A 7998-nucleotide genomic window follows, 5' to 3' on the forward strand; every position below is an offset into this window, starting at 1 on the left:
CTAAAAAAATAAAAATTAGAGAAGATATAAATGAAATTGAAATTTAAACAGTACAAAAGATCAAGGAAACCAAGAGCTGATTCTTGGAAAAGAAAAACAAAATAGAAAAACCTCTAGCTAGGATCACTGAGAGAAAAAAAAGAGAAAATTCTAATAGAATCAGAAATAAAAGAAGAGAGATTGCAACAGACATCTCACAAATACAAAGGATCATAAAAGACTACCATAAAAACAAATGTGCCAACAATTGGATAATAGAATAGAAATGGACAAATTTTTAGAATCTACAACCTCCCAAGTTTGAATCAGAAAGAAATAGAAAACTTGAACATATAATAAGCAAGGAAATTGAAACAGTAATCAAAAGCCTCCCCAAAAATAAAAGCCCAGAATCAGATGATTTCACTAGTGAGTTCTAAAAAAACTTCCAAGATGAACTAATACATATTCTTCTCAAACTCTTCCCAAAAAAAAAAAAAAATCAAAGAATGCTTCCAAATACATTTTATGAATCCCACATTACTCTGATATCAAAAACTGACAAGGACATTATGCAAAAAAAAGAAAACTACAGACCAAAATCCCTAATTAAAATAGCTGCAAAAATCCACAACAAAATCTTAGCAAACCAAACTCAACAATATATTAAAAAGATCATACATTATACCAAGTGGAATTTATCCCAGAGATGCAAGGATGGTTCAATATCTGCAAATGGATCAATGTTATTTAACCCATCAACAAAAGGAAAGCTACAAATCATGTGAGGATTTCAATCAATGCAGACAATATTCAACATCTATTTATAACAAAAACTAACAAAGTGAAAGGAAACTGAAGGAAAATAATTCAACATAATAAAGGTCATATGTGATAAAACCACAGCTAACATCATACTCAATGGTGAAAAATTGAAAGCTTTTTTTCTAAGATCAGGTAGAAGAAGAGGATGTCCACTTGCACCACTCCTACTCAACATAGTATTGGAAGTTCTAGTTAGAGCAATTAAATAACAGAAAGATAAAAAATGAATATAGGGCCTCCCCGGTGGTGCAGTGGTTGAGTGCAGGGTTGCGAAGCTGCCTGCAGCCTCTGCAGCACCGGTTCGATCCCCAGCTGCCGGCAAGGGTCCCACATGGCACGCAGACCTCTCCTGCTGTGCCCGCTGCTCCCCTCAGCAGTGTATTTTGTCAGTCTGCCTGTTCTGTTCTCCACTCTGACTCTGGTGAATTCTCTCACCCTCCAATGCTTCTGACTGTACCCAGTGCTTGTATAAATAAATAAATAAATCTTTTAAAAAAATGAATATAAATTGGAAAAGAAGTAAAACTACCATTATTTGCAGGTGATATGATAATATACATAAAAAGACCTAAAGAATCCACTAAAAAACTGTTAGAAAAAATAAATCAATACAGCAGAGTAGCAGGCCACAAAATTAATATAGAAAAATATGTTGCATTCAGCAAATTAGAAGGGAAAGAAATAAAGAAAATTATACCATTTATAATTGCATCAAAAGAATTAAATACTTAGTAATAAACTTATTAACAAAGGAGATGAAAGACACGTGTAATGAAAACCAGAAGACACAATTAAAAGAAATAGAAGACACAAAAAAATGAAAAAGTATTCCTTCCTAATGGAATGGAAAAATTAGCATTGTCAAAATGGCCATCTTATCCAAAACAATATACAGAATCAATGTAATCCTTATTGAAGTTCTAATGGCATTCTACAAATAAATAAAACAAAGATTATTGAAATTCATATGGGACCACAAAAGACTCCAAATAGCCAAAGGCAAAAAAAGAAAAGAACAGAACAGTGTCACAGTCCCAGATCTCTAACTATACTACAAAGCTATAGTAATCAAAACAATGTGATATTGGCCTTAAAATACATTGATCAATACTTTAGAATTTGAAAGCCTAGAAATAAATCCACATTTATGTGGATGGCTAATTTATGACAAAGATGCCAAGGAAAGTCTTTTCAATAAATGGTGTTGAGAAAACTGGAGAGTCACATGGAAAAGAATGAAATTAGACCACCATATCATACCATATACAAAGATTAATTCCAGATAAATTAAAGACTTAGAGATAAGATCTGAAAACATAAAATACATAGAAGAAAACATAGACAAAACACTCCACAATAGTGCCTTCAGTGATGTCTTTGAGGACATTTGACTCCCATGGCAAGGAAAACAAAAGCAAAAATAAACAAATGAAATTTCATCAAACTAAAAAGTTTCTACATAGTGAAAGAAACTATTGTAAAAAACAAAAAGACATCCTACTGATGAGAGAAAATATTTGGACATCATACATCCAACAAGGGGCTATATCCAGTATATACAGAGACTTCATCTAACTGAATTACAAGAAAACAAACAACCCAACTAAATAAATGGGCAGAAGAGTGAGACACTTTTTCAAAGACATGCAGATGGCCAACAGACACAAGGAAAAATGCTCATCATCTCTTGTCATCAGGGAAATGCAAAATGAAAACCACAGTGGGATACTACATCACTCCTGTAAGAATGGCCCACATAAAAAGAACAGAAACAAGGGTGTGGAGAAAAGGGAATCCTTTACACCACTGGTGGGAATGTAGACTGATCCAGCCCCTATGGAAAATAGTATGGAGGTTTCTCAAAATTTTTAAAAGAGATCTGACCTAAGACTCCACAATTCCACTCCAAGGTATCTACACTAAAGATGCAAAAACACTAAATCAGAAGTATATGCCCACTATGTTCATTGCAGCACTATTTACAACTGCAACTTTATGGAAACAACCTAAGCGCCCAGTGAGAGATGAGTAGATTAAGATGTGGAATATGTACATAGCTATGAGAAAAGATGACATCTTGACACAGATGGAACTGGAAGGGGTTATGCTAAGCAAAATAAATCAGAATGAGAAAGACAAATACCAGATGACTTCACTCACATGTGGAATATGAGAAACAAAACAAAGTAACAGGAAAATTAAACCAAGACAAATTAAATCTGACTGTAGAACTGAAGCAGAGGGGGAGGGCGTGGGGGAGTATACAGAGCAAGGGGACTGAATGGACTAATGGTGGATTATGAGTGTTTTGGTGGTGAGTGTGGTTTGTAACATACATCTGAAGAAGTATGAGCTGATATCCCCAAATTATATACAATGTTGTATACATTGTTACTATGATAAAAATAATACAATTTTAAAAAATCTTTAAATAGTAGATAGTTGCTAAATGACAAGAATGGATGGGGAAAGCAAGTTCTGGATGAAATATAAGAAAGATTGTGATAGGACTGGAAGAAAGTGGCCATTGCAGTATAAATGTGGAGCGGAATTCAGAGTCACTTTTTGTGCTTTGCAAACTTCTTGGAACAGAAAATGATACTTGGTTAAAAGAAATCAAAACTCATTAGAAGGTAAATACTCAAATGCACAACTTAAAACTGATAGAGGACAGTAATAATACACATTCAGTAGGGATCTAAAGGCATTTTGAATTACAACAGATTACTACAGATACAGAAAAAGTACTGAGGCAGCTGTTTCTGAGCAGAACCCTGATATAATTTGCAATGTGTACATATATTTTATCACAAAAAATTTTGCGTTATATAAACAGAGGTATTTTATTTTTATTATTATTTTTTAATTTTTTAGTTCATTAATATGATTAATTGCATTGGTTGATTTTCACACATTAAACCATTCTTGTATGGGGGGGGTAATTCTCCAACATAATTGTTCATTTTCGTACAGTACAGATGTAGTTCCCCATAGCTGTCCAGCCACCATATCACCATGAACCATCACCATATTCTTTTGTGTTCTTCCCTCCTGTTTTGACCTCCCTCCATCCCCTTCCCTCTCCCTCCCTTGCTGTATGCCTCAAATCTATGGTTGGCTTGCTAGTTTTAAAGATTTTTTAAATAAGCTCATCTGGAAAGTACTTAGGAACATAATACATTCATAAAATTCATTCACTCAGCCAACCTGTATTCAGTGTCTACTCGAGTGTCTGCCAGGTCCTTTGCTAGGAAATAGAGAAATAAAGACAAAAGCCACAGACCCTACTCTCTAAGGGCTTGAAGTCTACTGGGTTAGACATTCAAACTGCACATAATCCAGTGTGGTAAATACTAAACAAGCACACACACAACATCAAAGGATTGGTTCAGTCATGCTGCTTTGCATTGTCATTTTTAGAGAGTTTTATACTATAACACATTGACCAATGTTTCCACACAGCATAGTATGTTTACATATACAACTTAACACCAACTATACAAGCATTTGCCCACATTGGTTCTCACTCCTCACTGGTTTCTTTAATGCCTTATAACAGATCCATAAGGGCACTATTCTATATCACCTTCAAAATCAATCCAGAAATCAGCGACCAAAACATCTGGCACCAGTAACACCTGGACATCTCTCTCCTAGATTGTAGTGACAGTCTCCTAACTTCTGCCCTACTGCTCTGCAATCTGTCCTCAATGACGTCATCAGAGTACCCATTGAAAATGTCCATACCCACCACATTGCTTCACTGCTCAGAATCCTCCAATGTTTTCGCACCTCACCCTGGGTAAGAGCCGAAGTCAGTGCAATGAACACAAGGCTCTGTGTAACCTGTCTTACTTTACTTTACCTTTCTGACCTTCTTTCCTAACTGCTTACAAGAAGCACTCTCCTACCTCAGGGTCTGCCCATCTTCTGCTTGTGTGAAAATGCTCTTTCCCCAGACATCTGGTGGCTGCCTCTGTCTCTTCCTTCAGGGCTATGGTTAAATGTCACCGTCTTAGAGAGGACTTCTGTGGCCAATACTGTGGCCACTGTATTAAATTTCCTATACTATCCCCCTTCATTTCTTATTCGCCTTTCCTGTCTTTTCTTCTCCTTAACATTGGTTGCTGTTACACTTTAAAAAAAATGTTTTACTTATATTGTTTACCACCTAGAGAACAAGCGTCTTGATCAAACCTGAGTGTTTATCACTGAATTTTTCCCAGGTGTTTAGAACAGTGCCTGGATACATATTTCACTTATGAATATTTGTAAAATGAATAGATGAACACATGGATTTTTTTAAAGATTTATTTATTCATGCACACAAGACTTGGGGTTCAGGCCAGATGGGTGGGAGGGGTGAGAGATTCACTAGAGACAGAGTGGGGAGCAGAACAGGCAGACTGGCTGAAATACACTGCTGAGGGGAGCAGCGGGCAAGACAGGAGAGGTCTGCTGCACCATGTGGGATTATCGCCAGTCGGCCGGAATCAAACCCGCACTGCAGAGACCGCAGACAGCTTCACAGCGCTGTGCTCAACCACCTGGATATTTTTAGTACAAGGAATTCATTTTCCATTCCACAGATATTTCACTACTTATTGACAAGGTTTCTCTTATTGACCAAACTATTCAAACTCCCCTGAATGCTTTTTCAACTGGGTCTGACTTTCGGGCTATTTTATGCTTCTTTGTATTGTTCAATTTAAACAAGAAGCCTGGTAAATTAGTTTAACTAGAAACCCCATCCTCCATCTAATCAACCTCCTCCAACTGTTTGATCACCTTGGCCTACCACCTTCAGCAAGAATCCTGTCAGGTTGGTTTGACCAGAATCTCCCATTATCCCTTATGTTTCCTCTTAGTAATTTCCATCCACTAGCTCCACCCTGCTCTTTGGCTATAAATTCGTACTTGCCTGTGCTATATTTTTGAGTTCAGCCCACTTTCCCTCCCCCACAAAAAAATTTCTATCCCAGTGGCCCCAATATCTATCATAATGGTTCCCCTCTTGAGTAATGTCTTCCTTATTATGCTTTTATAAATGCCATTTGAATGACTTTTTTTTCTTAACACTATGTACATAGCATTTTTAAAAAAGATTTTTATTTATTTATGCATACAAGAGCTAGGGTACAGGCCAGAGGTGCAGGGGGTGAGAGGATTCACCAGAGACAGAGTGGGGAACAGAACAGGCAGACTGACTGAAACACACTGCTGAGGGGAGACAGGAGAGGTCTGCTGCGCCAATTGGGTAGCTCCCTGGCTGTGCTGCAGTGGCTGCAGATAGCTTCACAGTGCCATGCTTAACCCCTGAGCCACTAGGGAGGCCCTCATAGCATTTTTTAAAGCAGAGGAGAGAAAACAGCAAGAAAGATATAAGATGTAGTTCCTATTCCCATGAAACAGAAAAATGGGAAGGAAATTTTCAACTGTTTTTACGCTCAGAAAACTTATTGCACAACAGGATATAAGAGCCATGGTCCTTGGTGTGTACACAAATCTACAGATAGCATCTCCTTTACCCTTATAGAACATCCCAGAACCTAACAATTACAGTATTGTTTATCTTCCATCTGCAAAGAGCAATGGAATCCTTCATATTAGTGGTGAACCACATTACGTGGTGAACCACGTTTCAATGTCCAGCCAATTCTAGAATTCATTTGCTGAAAAACACAGGCAGTGCTGAGGCTTAGTCTTTAAAGAGAGAGGCATGCACATTCTATGGTTCTTGGAAAGAGTATTCAGTAAGTATTCATGTTGCTACTGATGAAAACTTCAGCAAAGAAGAACAGCCACAACTTGGGACATTTCCAAAGCAATTTTAGAGATTGTAACCTGTGGCTGAAGCCAAAGGCGGGAGGGGGGATGCTGATGAGGATTGATAGCCCCAGGTGAAACATGAACAAAGTATTGGTGGCGGTAGAGACTCTGATAAGAAATATAAAGAGATGGGCCTCCCTGGTGGCGCAAGGGGTTAAGATGCAACCTATGAAGCTGCAGCACAAGTTTGATCCCCGGCCGGCCAAGGAGCTACCCACATTGCACAGCAGACCTCTCCTGACTCACCCACTGCTCCCCTCAGCAGTGTACTTCAGTAGATCTGCCTGTTCTGTTCCCCAATCTGCCTCTGGTGCATCCTCTCACCCCCTGTACCTCTGGCCTGTACCCCAGTTCTAGTATGCATAAAGAAATCTTAAAAAAAAAAAAAAAGGAAAGAAAGAAAAGAAAGAAATATAAAGGACTACAAAAGCAACCCCAGGGATTCAGCATTCAGGATTTCAGTATTTTCAGATCTTCAGTGATTCTTGGGAAAGTGACTTCTGCCCCCCCCATGCTGATCTTCTAGGAGGCTGTTGCGGGCATCTGAGGGATGTGGAGAGGCTTATAGCAGCCAAACTTAGAGAAGTTTGGAGGCTTTGCAAATAGCAGAGCAACTGAAATTGTTCCCAGTTGGGTTTTTGTTGTTTTTTTTTTTTTAATATTTTACTTGTGTCATTTGTCTGGTGCTGTGCTGTGGCATCTGGGCAGCTCCGGTGAGCATCTCCTGTTGTGTCTTCTGCTGTCTTCGTGAGTTGGATCCAGGCCTATAGTCTGGCTGCCACATGATCCAGATCCACAGTGGCAGGAGGACGCCATCTTGGGAGCCCTTGTGTGTAGGAGTTTTAAAAACTGGACACTGTTTCAGGTGAGGTAAACGGCCATTTGTGACCTCAGTAACTCTTCGTATGCCCTGGTTTGTTAAATAAATCCCATTATTGTTCTCTGAAGTCAAGTAGTCTTGCACTTGTGCACATGTCAAAGAAATCAGATAATGGCAGGTGAACTTTTTGGGCACTTTCTTGGTTAGTTTTAGTGCCTCTTTCTGCCCAGTATCAAGACCACAACTAGCATTTAGAACTTGATTGACGCAGCAGAGGTTAGAGATGTATGCAGTGTTGAGGGAGGCCTTCATTGAAATGATGACTATCTAGATAAGTAGGGCTTTACATTCAGGACACTTCTTAGTCTGCCAGGCCTCTAATCTGTGGGAGAAAGGTTTTTTTAAAATTTATCTTTGGTTTGCTCAAAGAAAATTTCAGAATGGGATCGTCCTTCCAAAGAGACACACATTTGAATTACAAATATTTAGTGAGTTGCATCTTTCTTGGAAACCTCCCTAAAGAGTGTTTTACCATGGTTTCTTTC

Source organism: Talpa occidentalis, unplaced genomic scaffold (assembly GCF_014898055.3).
Source record: "Talpa occidentalis isolate TD23 unplaced genomic scaffold, MPIMG_talOcc4v2.1 talOcc4.17, whole genome shotgun sequence".
Classification (NCBI taxonomy): domain Eukaryota; kingdom Metazoa; phylum Chordata; class Mammalia; order Eulipotyphla; family Talpidae; genus Talpa; species Talpa occidentalis.